General features: G+C 38.1%; 1 protein-coding gene across 1 annotated transcript in view; it reads right to left on the bottom strand.

The window, feature by feature from the left end:
• RGS22 (regulator of G protein signaling 22) overlaps positions 1-16,250 on the bottom strand; it is a gene marked incomplete at both ends in the record, with an annotated part of 154,634 nt that overhangs the window by 100,350 nt on the left and 38,034 nt on the right.

Raw genomic sequence — 16,250 nt, 5'->3', positions numbered from 1 at the left:
AACATCACCAGGCATTATCATTGAGGATACCAAGGTTAACAAGAAAGAGAAGGCCCTTCCTTTAAGGAGTTTGCAGATAATTCAATAAGCAATAATAACAGAGTGCTATAAGCACCAGAAGTTCAGGATTCTGTGGGAGGCCACATGGGCATGAAAACCAGCAAAGGTTTCCCACAGAACATGACTGGGGGGCTGGGGGACAGAGTCAAGATGGAGGAGTAGGAGGATGTGCAGTTCGCCTCTCCCCACAAGTACATCAAGAATACATCTACATCTACAAATGGAACAATTCTCATAGAGCACCTGCTGAACACTAGCAGAGGACCCTGGACACCTGAAAGGGCAAGAAAAATCCCCACGCAACCGGGTAGGACTTAAGAAAGAAAAAAAGAAGAGGAAACAGGACGGGACCTGCACCCTTGCAGGGGAGCTGAAGGAGAGGAGAGGTTCCCGCACGCAGGGAAGCCCCCTCACCGGTGGGGAGACCAGCTGGGACAGAGAGGGAGCTTCAGGGGCTCGGAGGAGAGGGCAGCAACCAGTCTGTGGCAGACAGGACAGAGTAAGACCTACACGGATGGTCCAGATGGTCCATGCCGCAGCCCTGAGCTCCCCAGACCGAGTCCTGTGTCTGCTGGTGCGGAGCAGGGTTGCATGATGGAACATGGGGTCTGGAGAGTGGACTCAGGGAGGGGACAGCTGTTGGCTGTGAAGGGACAGCCTGAAGGGACGGGAGTAAAGAGCTCCACGATTGGGAATGTTCATGGAAGAAGCCCAGGCTGCCATAAAAGCAGAGTGCCATTGTTGAGTGGCACGCAAGGGGTGAGGCCACCATTGCAGCCCCCTTCCCTATGCACTGGCCCCTGCCTCCGGGGGCATTAGGATGGTCACCTGCCTGAGCAGGCTCGCGTGCCCCACCTGTTGCCGCCTCCACCCCCGCCCACCTGAGCGGGTGCATGCGCTCTGGGACAGCCTGAAGAACAGATGCTAGCAGGAGGAACACATACAGAGGTGGGGCTGAAACCACAGCTGAGCCCCAGGGGCAATGCAACTAAGGAAGAAGAGCTGAAATCTCTCCTTGAGGCTGCAGGAACCACGGATTTACACCCCCGCTGTCAGCACTGTAAACTCAGCAACTGAGGAACGTCCAAATGGACGAGTGCTCCCATAGCTGAGACGGGTCTAGCTTTACAGCTGTGGGCTTTGTGGGCACGTACACACGGAGATTGGACCAGGCCAGAATCTGAGCTGCCTCCACAGCTACCACAGTGGGTCCAGGTACACGACTACTGCAGTCCTGGGATATGACTTCGGTGGATCTGCACTGGTGGCCTGGTGAAAACAACGCCTGCGAGATGCCAGGGCCAACTGCCGGCATACCCAGTTAAGGGGGCGCTGAGAGCAGTTCCAACGACAGTGTAATTTGTGAGCCAACACAATGGGTGAAAAGTGACACAACAGAGTTCACTCACAGGTGAACAGTTCCAGAGGAGGAAAACTCAGTGGCTTCTCTCCCAGTGGGAGAGCTCCAATCTCACCTACTGCATACCACAATTAGAAACACAGCTCAGAAACAGATCTGAGGGCCGCAGACCCTGCCCCTGGCAGGGAATTAACAACCACAGAGCAAAGAGGAGGCTCCGCTCAATATTCAGTGCAGGCTTAGGTCACCACAACATCAGTCACACCTCGTATCAAGGGGATAACGGCCAGCATACACTGAGGAAAGAGGGGGAAGACATCCATACTAAAAACAGCCCTTGCACCAAAAAATATTAAACACACAGAGACTACATAGGGACATTCCCACATAAAAATAGCCCTTCAAGACAGTCTCAGAGTCAGGCATTAGGAGGAAGAACCCCAGAGTGCAGGAGCTCCACAGGGCTGGAAGAAACAGACACTCTACTCTTGGAGGGTGTACACAAGACCTCATGTGTGCTGGGACAGAGCACAAAGCAATACCTCCATAGGAATCACAGCTAGACCTAACTAGGGTCTGAGAGGGTTTCCTGGGGAGGTGGGGGTTGGCTGCAGCTCACTGTCAGGGCAGGGACACTGGTGGCGGAGGTGGGGCTTTGTGGGCACCAGAGAATACTGGACCCCAGAGAATACTGATCAGTGTGAGCTCTCCTGGAGGTCCCCACTTTGCACTAAGACCTGGCCACACCCAACAGCCTACAGGCTGCAGAGTTGGAATGCTTCAGACCAAACAACCAGCAGGACAGGAACACAGCCCCACCCATCAGCAGACAGGCTGCCTAAAGTCATACTGAGCTCATAGCTACCTCAAAACACACCCCTTGTCACAACCCTGCCCATCAGACGGACAAGGCCCAGCTCCACTCACCAAAGGGCAAGCACCAGTCCCTCCCACCAGGAAGCCTGCATAAGCCTCTGGACCAACCTCACCCACCAGGGGGCAGACACCAGAAGCAATAAGAACTATGGTCCTGCAACCTGTGGAAAGGAGACCACAAACACAGAAAGTTCAACAAAATGAGATGACAGAGAAATATGTTGCAAAAAAAGGAACAAGATAAAACCACACAAGAACAACTAAATGAAGAGGAAATAGGCAATCTACCTGAAAAAGAATTCACAGTAATGATAGTAAAGATGATCCAAGATCTCATAAAAAAAAATGGAAGCACAGATCAAGAAGACACAAGAAAAGTTTAACAAGGAGTTAGAAGATATAAAGAACAAACAAACAGATGAACAATACAATAACTAAAATGACAAAGCACACTAGAAGGGATCAGTAGCAGAGTAACTGAGGCAAAGGAACGAATAAGTGAGCTGGAACACAGAGTGGTGGAAATCACTGCCACAGAACAGAATAAAGAAAAAAGAATGAAAAGAAATGAGGACAGTCTCAGAGACATCTGGGACAACATTAAACACACCAACATTCATTTTATCGGGTCCCAGAAGGAGAAGAGAAAGAAAAAGGACCTGAGGAAATTTTTGAAGATATTATAGCCAAAAATTTCCCTAACATGAGAAAGGAAACACTCAAGTCCAGAAAGTGCAGAGAGTCCCATACAGGATGAACCCAAGGAGGAAAATGCCAAGACACATATTAATGAAACTGACAAAAATTAAAGACAAAGAAAAAATATTAAGAGCAACAAGGAAAAAGCAACAAATAACATACAAGGGGATCTCCATGAGGTTATCAGCTGATTTTTAAGCCAGAAACTCTGCAGGCCAGAAGGGAGTGGCACAATATATTTCAAGGGATGAAAGGGAAAAAAACCAACAACAAAGAATACTCTACCCAGCAAGGTTCTCTTTCAGATTCAACAGAAAAAACAAAAGTTTTAGAGACAAGCAAAAGCTAAGAGAATTCAGCACCACCAAACAAGCTTTACAACAAATGTTAAAGGAACTTCTCTAGGTGGGAAAGAGACCAGCAACTTAAAACAACCTTGTACCTATATAGACTGCTGTATCAAAACCTCATGGGAACAGCAAACCCCAAAACTGCAATAGATACACAAACAAAAAAGAAAAGGCAACTCAAACACAATACCAAAGATAGTCAACAAATTACAAGAGAAGAGAACAAAAGAGGAAGGGAAGAAAAAAGACCTACAAAAACAAATCCAAAACAATTAAGAAAATGTCAGTAGGAACATACATATCAATAATTACCTTAAATGTAAAAGGATTAAATGCTCCAAACAAAAGATACAGACTGGCTGAATGGATACAAAAACAAGACCCATATATATGCTGTCTACAAGAAACCCATTTCAGATCTAGGGACACAAACAGACTGAAAGTGAGGGGATGGAAAAAGGTATTCTATGCAAATGGAAACTGAACATTATGGGATTAGAAATCAATTACAGGAAAAAAAAACTGTAAAAAACACAAACATGTAGAGACTAAATAATACGTTACTAAACAACCAATAGATCACCAAAGAAATAAAAAATATCTAGAGACAAATGACAATGAAAACAAAACGATCCAAAACCTATGGGATGCAGCAAAAGCAGTTCTAAGAGGGCAGTGTATAGCTATACAAGCCTACCTCAGAAACAAGAAAAACCTCAAAAAAAAAAAAAAAGCCTAACCTTACACCTAAAGCAACTAGAGAAAGAGAACAAATAAAACCCAAAGTTAGCGGAAGGAAAGATATCATAAAGATCAGAACAGAAATAAATGAAATAGAGACAAAGAAAACAATAGATAAGATCAATGAAACTACAAGCTGGTTCTTTGAAAAGATAAACAAATTGATAAACCTTTAGCTAAACTCATCAAAAAAAAGGAATATGGCTCAAATCAATAAAATTAGAAATGAACAAGGAGAAGTTATAACTGACATCACGGAAATACAAAGGATCATAAGAATCTACTACAAGCAACTATATGCCAATAAAATGGACAGCCTAGAAGAAATAGACAAATTCTTAGAAAGGTACAACCCTCCAAGACTGAACCAGGAGGAAATAGAAAATATGAACAGACCAATCGCAAGTACTGAAATTGAAACTATACTTTAAAAACTTCCAACACACAGAGGTCCAGGACTAGATGTCTTCACAGGGGAATTCTATCAAACATTTAGAGAAGAGTTAACACCTATCCTTCTCAAACTCTTCCAAAAAATTGCAGATGAGGGAACACTCCCAAGGTCATCTATGAGGCCACCATCACCCTGATACCAAAACCAGACAAAGATACAACAATAAGAGAAGATTACAGGCCAATATCACTGATGAACATTGACACAAAAATCCTCAACAAAATACTAGCAAACAGAATCCAACAACACATTAAAAGGATCATACACCATGATCAAGTGGAATTTATCCCAGGGATTCAAGGATTTTTCAGTATACACAAATCAATCAATGTGATATACCACATTAACAAACTGAAGAATAAAAACCATACAATCCCAATAGATTCAGAAAAGGCTTTTGACAAAATTCAACACCCAATTATGACAAAAACTCTCCAGAAAATGGGCATAGAGAGAACCTACCACAACATAATAAGGGCCATATACAACAAACCCACAGCAAACATCATTCTCAATGGTGAAAAACTGAAAGCATCTCCTCTAAGATCAGGAACAAGACAAGGATGTCCACTCTCACCACTTTTACTCAACATAGTTTTGGAAGTCCTGGCCATGGCAATCAGAGAAGAAAAAGAAATCAAATGAATCCAAATTTGAAAAGAAGTAAAACCGTCACTGTTTGCAGATGACATGATGCTATACATAGAAAATCCTAAAGATGCTACCAGAAAACAACTAGAGCTCATCAATGAATTTGGCAAAGTTTCAGGATACAAAATTAATGCGCAGAAATCTCTTGTATTCCCGTACACTAACAACGAAAGATCAGAAAGAGAAATTAAGCAAACAATCCCATTCACCAGTGCAACAAAAAGAATAAAATACCTAGGAATAAACCTACCTAAGGAGGTAAAAGACTCAGAAGACTATAAGACACTGATGGAAGAAATCAAAGATGACACAAACAGATGGAGAGATATACCATTTTCCTGGATTGGAAGAATCAATATTATCAAAATGACTATACTACCCAAAGTAATCTACAGATTCAATGCAATCCCTATCAAACTACCAATGGCATTTTTCACAGAACTAGGACAAAAATTTTTTAAATTTGTATGGAAACACGAAAGACCCCAAAGAGCCAAAGCAATCTTGAGAAAGAAAAAAGGAGCTGGAGAAATCAAGCTCCTTGACTTCAGAGTATACTATAAAGTTACAGTAATCAAAACAGTATGGTACTGGCACAAAAACTGAAATATAGATCAATGGAACAGGATAGAAAGTCCAGAGATAAACCCACACACCTATGGCCAACTAATCTATGACAAAGGAGGCAAGAATACACAAGGGAGAAAAGACAGTTCTTCAATAAGTGGTGCTGGGAAAACTGGAGAGCCACATGTAAAAGGATGAAATTAGAACACTCTCTAACACCATACACAAAAATAAACTCAAAATGGATTAAAGACCTAAATGTTAGGCTGATACTATAAAACTCTTAGAGGAAAACATAGAACACTCTCTGACATAAATTGCAGAAATATCTTTTTGGATCCACCTCCTCGAGTAATGAAAATAAAAACAAAAATAAACAAATGGACGTAATTAATCTTAAAAGTGTTTGCACAGCAAAGAAAACCATAAATGAGACAAAAAGACAACCAACAGAGTGGGAGAAAATATTTGCAAACCTAAGTGACCAACACGGCATTAACCTCCAAAATATACAAACAGCTCATGCAGCTCAATAACAAAAAACAAACATCCCAGTCAAAAAATGGGGAGGACATCTAAATAGAAATTTCTCCAAAGAAGATATACAGATGGCCAAAAAGCCACATGAAAAGATGCTGAACATCACTAATTATCAGAGAAATGCAAATCAAAACTACAGTGAGGTATCACTGCACACTGGTCAGAATAGCCATCAACAAAACATCTACAAACAGTAAATGCTGGGGAGGGTGTGGAGAAAAGGGAACCCTTCTACACTGTTGGTGGGAATGCAAATTGGTACAGCCACTATGGAGAACAGTATGGAGTTTCCTTAACAAACTAGAAATAGAGCTACCATGCCATCCAGCGATCCCACTCCTGGGCATAAACCCTGAGAAGACCATAATTCAAAAAGATACATGCATCCCAGTGTTCACTGCAGCATTATTTACAATATCCAGGACTGGAAGCAACCTAAATGTCCATTGACTGAAGAAGAGATAAAGAAGATGTGGTACATATATGCAATGGAATATTACTCAGCCATTAAAAAAGAATGAAACAATGCCATTTGCAGCCACATATGGACCTAGAGACTGTCATATGACAGTCAGACAAAGAAGGACAAATATCATATGATATCACTTATATGTAGAATCTAAAAAAATGGTACAAATGAACTTATTTACAAAACAGAAATAGAGTCATAGATGTAGAAACAGTCTTACGGTTATGGAGGGAAGGGGGAAAGGATAAACTGAGAGATTGGGATTGACATATACACACTACTATTATATATAAAATAGATAACTAATAAGGACCTACTGTATAGCACAGGGAACTCTACTCAATACTCTGTAATGACCTATATGGGAAAAGAATTTGAAAAAGAATACTTGTGTATGTATAACTGAATCACTTTGCTGTACACCTGAAACTAACACAACATTGTTAATCAACTATAATCCAATAAAAATTTTTAAAAATTATAATTGACTGGAAGCATGATTAGCTAGGTTGAAGAGGGAAGGAGGAAAGAAATAAAGATAAGTTTAATAGATCACAGGGTAAGATTTGAGAGATGGAGGGAGGAAGGCTGGAGAAGTAGGCAGGGCCCTGATTATGAGTAGTCTTTTAAATAACATTATGGAGTTTAGATTTTATCTTAAGGTTGTGAGGGTCACATGAATTTACGGAAGAGTTACTAAGTTGCTATTCATCCTAAGACATTTATATACTATTGTTTCTATTTTGTCTTATATTCATTTTTTCCAGAATTCTAATCAATGCCAGTACCTTGGACACTAAACAAATGCTAATAAGAAGTAAAACAACCAATAAAGTACACATTTCAGTGAGGCAAATGTGTCTGCACTATGTGGCTTCCACTGACTGTCTGCTAAAGCAAAAATTTTGCTGTGATATTAACATCAGAGTCAACGCAGACCACTGCTATCTCCTTTGAGGAACTCGCGGGCTCACACAGCAGTGCTTCCACCATCTGAGAAGCTAATGTTCTTGGGGGTGCACCTGTGCTCAGCAATGCTGACATGTGGCACCAAGTCATTAGGCTCCCCAGGACTGGAAAACTGAGCAAACAATGGTTTCCTCCTGTTTAGCCAAAAACACCCACTTGCCTTCACCAAAGACTATCTTCTGGGTACTTAAAGAATAGAAGAAACTTTGGAAACAGCCAGCACCTTAACAGTAGCATCTTGTTGACTGCTTATCAGTGAGATCTGAAGGACATTTGGATCTTGAGTAAGAAGGATTCCGCATATGCTACACACTGACAACCAACCACACAGGAGGCTTGAATTCTCATGAGCAATGTATTCAATGTATCACAGAAAGACACCAGACCGCACATAAAAATCGACATAAACACTTGAGGAATTCTACAAGGCCGTGGAACTACTCAGTTCATACAAAATCAGTTTGCCTAATATTTACCTAATGAACAGTTCACCTATAACTCTTTCCTTTTTGTATGTTTTGCATCTATTTGACCTAAAAATTAATGAAAAGTATAAAAAAATAAAATCAAAATTGAAGAAAAGTCTTTAGTCAAACTGCTAAAAAATCCTTTCAAGGTGTTTTCAAGTAACTAAAATATAAAGACCAAAAAGATACAAAACAACCCTGCCAACCATAGAAGGATAAATTAATAAATACTATAAGAAACAAAAATAATTTACCTAGAATAAAATTATTTAATCCTTAAAACTAAAAAAAATGTTAAGAAAAACAGATAACCAAAAGGTTAGGGGAAACTGGCTGTCGGTAGGTAAATCATTCTAGAACTACTTCCAATTAGCCATATACAAGCTCTTTAAACTGTCACCAGGATTAGATTAATAAAAATTATATTTATATGTATGAGCAACTAAATAAAGCATGGCTATCTGCCAATGGACTAGATTTTCTGTCTAGTCATTTACTGAAGTATAAATTACATAGAGTAAAATCCATCCTTTTTAGTACACAGTGCTACAAGTTTTGACAATTACATACAGTCATGTAACCATGACTACAATCAAGATGTAGAATAGTTCCAACAGCTCCAAACTTCCTCATGACACTTTGCAGTCAATGACTCCCTCTAACCCCAGGCCCTGGCAACCACTGACAGGTTCTCTATATAGTTTTGCCTTTCCCATAATGTCATATAAATGGAATCAATATAGTATGTAGCCTTTGACTCTGGCTTCTTTCATTTAGCATAATGCATGTGAGATTGATCTATGTTCTTCCATGGATCACTAGTCCATTCCTCTTCATTGCTGAGTAGTACTCCACTGTACTGATGAACCACATTTTATTTATCCATTCCCAGTAAGGAAATTTGGGTTGTTTCTAGCTTTTGGTGATTATAATAAAACAACTAGAGACATTCACATACAGGTTTTTGTTTTTAATTAATTAATTTATTTATTTTTGGCTGCGTTGGGTCTTTGTTGCGGTGAGTGGGGGCTACTCTTAATCGCGGTGTGCGGACTTCTCACTGCAGTGGCTTCTCTTGTTCCGGAGCACGGGCTCTAGGCACCCAGGCTTCAGTAGTTGTGGCACATGGGCTCAGTAGTTGTGGCTCGCAGGCTCTAGAGCTCAGGTTCCGTAGTTGTGGCACACAGGCTTAGTTGCTCCGCGGCATGTGGGATCTTCCCGGACCAGGGCTCGAACCTGTGTCCCCTGCATTGGCAGGCGGATTCTTAACCACTGTGCCACCAGGGGAATCCCTCACATACAGGTTTTTATGTGAACATAACTGTCTATTTCTCTTGGGGTAATATATAGGAATAAGATAGATAGGTAGTATGGTATGTGTTTAACTTAGGAAGAACTGCCAAACTGTTTTCCCAAATGTAATTTGCATCAACAATGTAAGAGTTCTAGATGCTCTGCATCCTGGCTAGCATTTTGTATTGTCAATATTTATTTGTTGTTTATTTTGTACATCATAATAGGTGAGTAGAAATAGTTCATTGTGATGTGTGTATGTGCGAACACTTTTTTTTAATAACAGCTTTGAGATATAGCTTATGTTTCACACAACTCATCCATTTAAAGTATAAGCCACTGATTTTAGTATATTCAGAAACCATCACCACAAATTTAGAACATTTTCATCACCCTCTCCAAAAAACCCATACCCATTAGCAATCACTCTCCATTCATTCCAACTCCTCCACCTCACCTTCCAATGTTGAAGGCACTTCTCTTATGACTAAAGATGTTGAGCATCTTTTCATATGTGTATTGGTCATTTTTACATCTTCTTTGGAGAAATACCTATTCAGATCCTTTGTCCATTTTTAAATTGGGTAGTCCTTTTATTGTTGAGTTGTAAGAGCTCTTTACACAGTCTAGATACACAGTCCTTATCAGATATATGATTGGCAAATATTTTCTCCCATTCTGTGGGTTGTCTTTTCACTTTCTTTAGACCATAAAAGTTTTATATTTTTATTTATCTGTTTTTTTCTTTTGTTGTTTATGCTTTTGGTGTGATATCTAAAATACCAATGCCTATATAAGGTCATGAAGATTTACATTTGTGTTTTCTTCTAAAATATGCTTCATTATTAGTATTTTTTGCATTGCTAGATTCAGTTTGCTGTTTTTGAACTTTTTTGTGCCTATGTTCATGAGGGATATTAGTTTGTAAGCTCTTCTTTTCTTTGAAATTTCTTTATCTAGTGCTGGTATAAGGATAATGCTGGAATGAGTTGGAAATTGATCCCTCTTCTTTTGTTTTTTTTGGAAGAGTTTTCATAAATTTAGTATTACTTCATCTTTAAAGGTTTGACAGAATTCACCAGTGAAGTCATCTGGACCTAGAGTTTTCTTTGTGGAAATCTTCTTCCCTCAAGACTTATTTTTTTGGAGCAGTTTTAGGTTTACAACAAAACTGAGAAGATAAAGATTTCCTATATATCTCCTGCATCCACACATGCATAGCCTCCCCCTTTATGAACATCACTCACAGAATGGTACATTTTTTACCAAGAATGAACCTACACGGACACATCATAATCACCCCAAATCCATTGTTTACCTTAGGGTTCACTCTTGGTGTTGTATGTTCTATGGGTTTGGACAAATGTATAATGACATATATCCATCAGTGTAATATCATACAGAGTATTTTCACTACCCTAAAAGTTCTCTATGCTCTGCCTATTCACCTCTGGCCCCTGGAACCCCTAGTAATCACTAATCTTTTTTTTTTTAATATTCTTATGTGCTTGATTTTATTCTGTATTTTTTTGAATTTTATTTATTTTTTTATACAGCAGGTTCTTATCAGTTATCCAGTTTATACAAAACCACTAATCTTTTCATTGTCTACATAGATGTGCCTTTTCCAGAATATTATATAGTTGGAATCATACAGTATGTAGCCTTTTTCAAATTGGCTTCTTTCACATGGAAATATGTATTTAAGGTCCCTCCATGTATTTTTTGTGGATTGAAAGCTCATTTCTTCTTACCACTCTATAATATCCCATTGTCTGGATGTACACAGTTTAGTTATCCACTCATCTAATGAAGGGCATCTTACTTGCTTCCAAGTTTTGACAATTATGAATAAAGCTACTATAAACATCCATATGCAGGTTTCTGTGTGGGCATATATTTTCAACTCCTTTGGGTAAATAACCAGGGAGTATGATTGCTGAAATGTATGCTAAGAGTATGTTAGTTTTATAAGAAACCATCAAAATGTCCTCCAAAGTGGCTGTACCACTTTTGCATTTCCACCAGCAATGTATGTGATTTCCTGTTGCTCCACATCTTCATTAACATTTGGTGTTGTCAGTGTTCTGGATTTTGGCCATTCTAATAGGTGTGTACTAGTATCTTACTGTTGTTTTAATTTGCATTTTCCTGATGACATATAATGTGGACCATCTTTTATATACTTACTTGCCATTTCTATATCTTCTTTGGCCCATTTTAAAATCAGGTTGTTTGTTTTCTTATTGTTAGTTTGGATAACAGTCCTCTATCAGATGTGTCTTTTGCTAATATTTTCTTCAAGTCTTTGGCTAGTCTTTTAATTCTCTTGATAATAATGTCTTATGCAGAGCAGAAATTTTTAAATTTAATGAAATTCAGCTTAACAATGATTTCTTTCATGGATCATGTCTCTGATATTGTATCTAAAAAGTCACCTTACCAAAGATTATCTAGGTTTTCTGCTGTATTATCATCTAGCAGTTTTATAGTTTTGTGTTTTGCATTTAGGACTATGATCTACTTTTGAGTTAATTTCTGTGAAGGGTGTCAAGTCTGTGTCTAGATTCATTTCTTTTGCACTGGATGTCCAGTTGTTGCTGCACCATTTGTTGAAAGGAGTGCTTTTTGAAATAAGCCTGCTTTCACTTAAAAATAAAAAGACTGTTTTGCTCCACTGTATTAACTTTGCTCCTTTGTCAAAGATCAGTTGACTATATTTATGGGAGTCTATTTTGGGGCTCTCTATTCTGTTCCATTGATCTATTTGTGTTTTCTTTCACTGATACCACACTGTATTGGTTAGTGTAACTTTACAGTAAGTCTTGAAGTTGGGTTAGCATCAGTCCTCCAACTCTTTTGGCTCCCTACAAAAAATTTAGAATCAGTTTGTTAATATCCATTAAAAACTTTGCTGGGATTTTAATTGAGATTGCATTGAATCTATAAATCAAGTTGGGAAAAACTGATATCTTGACAATATCAAGTCTTTCAATCCATGAACATAGAATATCTCTATTTGGTTCCTTAATTTCATTCATCAGGGTTTTATAGTTTTCCTCATATAGATCTTGTACATATTTTGTTAGATTTATACCTAAGTATTTCATTTGGGGGGATGCTAGTGGTATTATGTTTATTATTATGGTAAATATTATTATTATAAATGGTATTGTGGTTTTATTTTCAAATTCCACTTGTTCATTGTTAGTATATAGGAAAGCAATTGTCATTTGTATGTTAACCTTGTATCCTGCAATGTTGCTATAATTGCTTATTAGTTCCAGGAGTTTTTTTGTTTATTCTTTCCGATTTTCTATATAGATGATCATGTCATCTGTGAACAAAGACATTTTTATGTCTTTCTTCTCAATCTGTATAACTTGTATTTCCTTTTCTTGCCTTACTGCATTAGCAAGGACTTCCATTACAATGTTGAAAAGGATTGGTGGGAGGAGACATCCTTGCCTTGTATCTGATCTTAGTGAGAAAACTTGGGTTTCTCACCATTAAGTATGATGTAGGAAGATTTTAAACTATGAATCCAATTTCTTTAATAGATTTAGAACTATTCAGATTACATATATCCTTTTGAGTTAGCACTGGTAATTTGTATCTTTCAAGGAATATGTCTATTTCATTTAATTACTGAGTTTATGGACATAAAGCTGTTTGTATTCCCTTATCTTCTTTGAATGTCTGTAGTATCCATACTGCTGTCCCCTCTTTCATTTGTGATACTGATCAGTTATTTCTTCTCATATTTTTTCCTCATCATTCTGGCTAAAAGTTTATCAATTTCATTGATTTTTTTTCAGAGAACTAGCCTTTATTTTCATTGATTTTCTCTCTTGTCTTTCTGTTTTCCATTTAACTGATTATGTCATTTATTTATTTAATTTGGGCTTAATTTTCTATTTCTAGTTTCCTAAGGTAGAAGCTTAGATCATTGATTTGCGATCTTTAGTCTTTTCTAACATAAGCACTTAATGCTATAAATTTATCTCTAAAGAATTATTTAGTTGCATCGCACAAATTTTATGTTGCATTTTAATTTTTATTCAATTCCCCATAATTTCTAACTTCCCTTGGGACTTACTTTTTGAGCTATGGGCTATTTAGAAGTCTGCTGTTTAATTACATATTGGGGATTTTTCAGGTGTCTTTCTGTTACTGACTTATAGTTTAATTTTGTTATGGTCAGAGAACTCATTTTGCACGGTTTCAAATCTTTCAAATTTGTTGAAATTTGTATTACAGCCCAGAATTAGTCTATTTTGGTAAATATTCCAAGTGTACTTGAAAAAGACTGTGTACTCTGCAGTTGTGAGGTGAATTATTCTAGAAACATCAATTAGATTGACTGGATTCCTAGTGTTGTTCAGATTTCCTATATCCTTACTGATCTTCTGTCTTTTTTTTATTGGATTACTGGGAGAACAGTGTTTAAGTCTTTAACTATAACTATGGATTGTCTATTTCTCTTTTCAGTGCTATCAGCTTTTATTTCATGTATTCTGAAGGTCTTCTGTAAGGTGCATAATTATGGGTTGTTATGCTTTCTTGGTGAATTGATCCCTTTATCACTATGTGATGTCTCTTTATATCCATAGCAAGATGCCTTCTTCTGAAGTCTACTCTGATATTAATACAGTCAATCCAGCTTTCTTTCAATTAGTAATTGTATGGTATAGCTTTTTGCATTCTTTTACTTACAACAAAATTTTGTATTATATTTAAGGTGATGTTCTTATAGACAGAAAATAGTGGTGGGTCTTTTTTTTAACCCATCTGACTCTGACTCTTAATTGGGGTGTGTAAGCCATTTAAATTTAATGTAATTATTTATGTATATGATTAAGGTGCTGCTAATTACTGATGTGGTTTGCTCAAAATCTACCACCTTGTTTTCTGCTTGTTCCGTATATCCTTTATTTCTTTTTTCCTCATTTTCTGCCTGTTTTTGGTTTGAGTATTTTCTTATTCCTTTTTGTCTCCACTATTATTATATGATTTATACCTCTTTAAAACATTTTTAAATTGTTGCCCTGTTGTTTACAGTATGTATATTTAATGAATCACAGTCTACCTCAAATATATCAAGTAAGATCATCTTTTAGATCTTTCTGAGAGACTGTGTCAAAATACATAACTCAAGTTAAGAAGCTCCTTGTACACCGATATTGAATCATTATGTTGTACACCTGAAATTAATATAATGTTCTATGTCAACTGTACCTCAATAAAAAAATAAGAAGCTCCTAATAAACAGTTTTTAACAATAAAAAAATAGGTTATAAAGACTTCCATGAAATAAAAAATTTCTGTTCATTGAAGAAACTGAATAAACCAATAAATATCACTGTCCCAACTAGGGAAAAAAGTTTTTAACTAAATGTTTATACAGTGCTAAACTGTCCATAATAGATTTCCTTGTTTTAAATTCAAAACAATAGTTATGACAACTATAACAACTATATAACATAGTTGTTATTACTATTTTTATTTTTGTATTTATAAACAATATTTATAAATACTGTTATTATTATTAATACATTTAATTTGATGAAATTAAACAAGAAAGACAGAAATATATCTGAATTCAGTAAAAGAAGAATTGAAGACTTTCCAGGCTGGAGAAGAGCTATGTTTTAAGTATTAGATATATGTTAGCTTAAAATGTCCATCAGACATTTTAAATCAAGAGAAAACAGTATTGTTACACCTTATTATTTTCATTTGATTCATATAACAAACCTAAGCAGTAGGTATTGAAGGCATCATTTGACAGATGAGGAAAATGAGGCTCATCAAAATGACTTGTATAAAAGCACAGTCTAGTAAGTTGAAGAGCCAATATCAGAACCCAAGTTCTTATACATCATGCTAGGGAGACAAAATTCAGAAGCTGAGAGAATTTAACGTCAGGGACTCAGAGCCACACAATGTAATTTCAAGATCAGAAATCTCAACCCCATGCAGTGCAACCTGGGAATACTCAACCTGCACCCACTCCAGCTACAGTTATCTTGCTAGAGCAGCCCTGGAGAGGCACGTCTGGGGAAACCTTGGCATGGGCCTACTCCAACTCCAACCATCCTACCAAGGGAGCCCCGATGCTGTATGCCCTGGGGACACCCCCCCCATCCCAGTCCACATCCTCTCCAGCTCCAGCTGGCATTCCAAAGCTTCCTAGCACAAGCACTTTACACAAGGAATGCTCCTACACAAGGCCACATCTTCAACATCAGAAGAGGTAGCTGTTTGGCCTGATTCACAGAATCAAATACAGAAAGTCACTGAACCAAGATGGCAGAGTAGAAGGACATGCTCTCACTCCATCTTGCAAGAACACCAGAATCACAACTAGCTGCTGAACAATCATCAACAGGAAGACACTGGAACTCACCAAAAAAGATACCCCACATCCAAAGACAAAGGAGAAGCCACAATGAGACGGGGGCAGGGGGGCAATCACAGTAAAATCAAATCTCATAACTGCTGGGTGGGTGACACACAGACTGGAGAACACTAATCCCACAGAAGTTCACCCACTGGAGTGGAGGTTCTGAGCCTCACGTCAGGCTTCCAAACCTGGGGGTCCGGCAACAGGACCTAGAGAATCAGACATTGAAGGCTAGCGGGATTTGACTGCAGGACTTCGACAGGACTGGGGGAAACAGGCACTCCACTCTGGAGGGCACACACAAAGTAGTGTACAAATCGGGACCCAGGGGAAGGAGCAGTGACCCCA

Source organism: Grampus griseus (genome assembly GCF_964374135.1).
Source record: "Grampus griseus genome assembly, chromosome: 17".
Lineage (NCBI taxonomy): Eukaryota > Metazoa > Chordata > Mammalia > Artiodactyla > Delphinidae > Grampus > Grampus griseus.
This window is presented reverse-complemented; position numbering and strand designations above follow the sequence as displayed.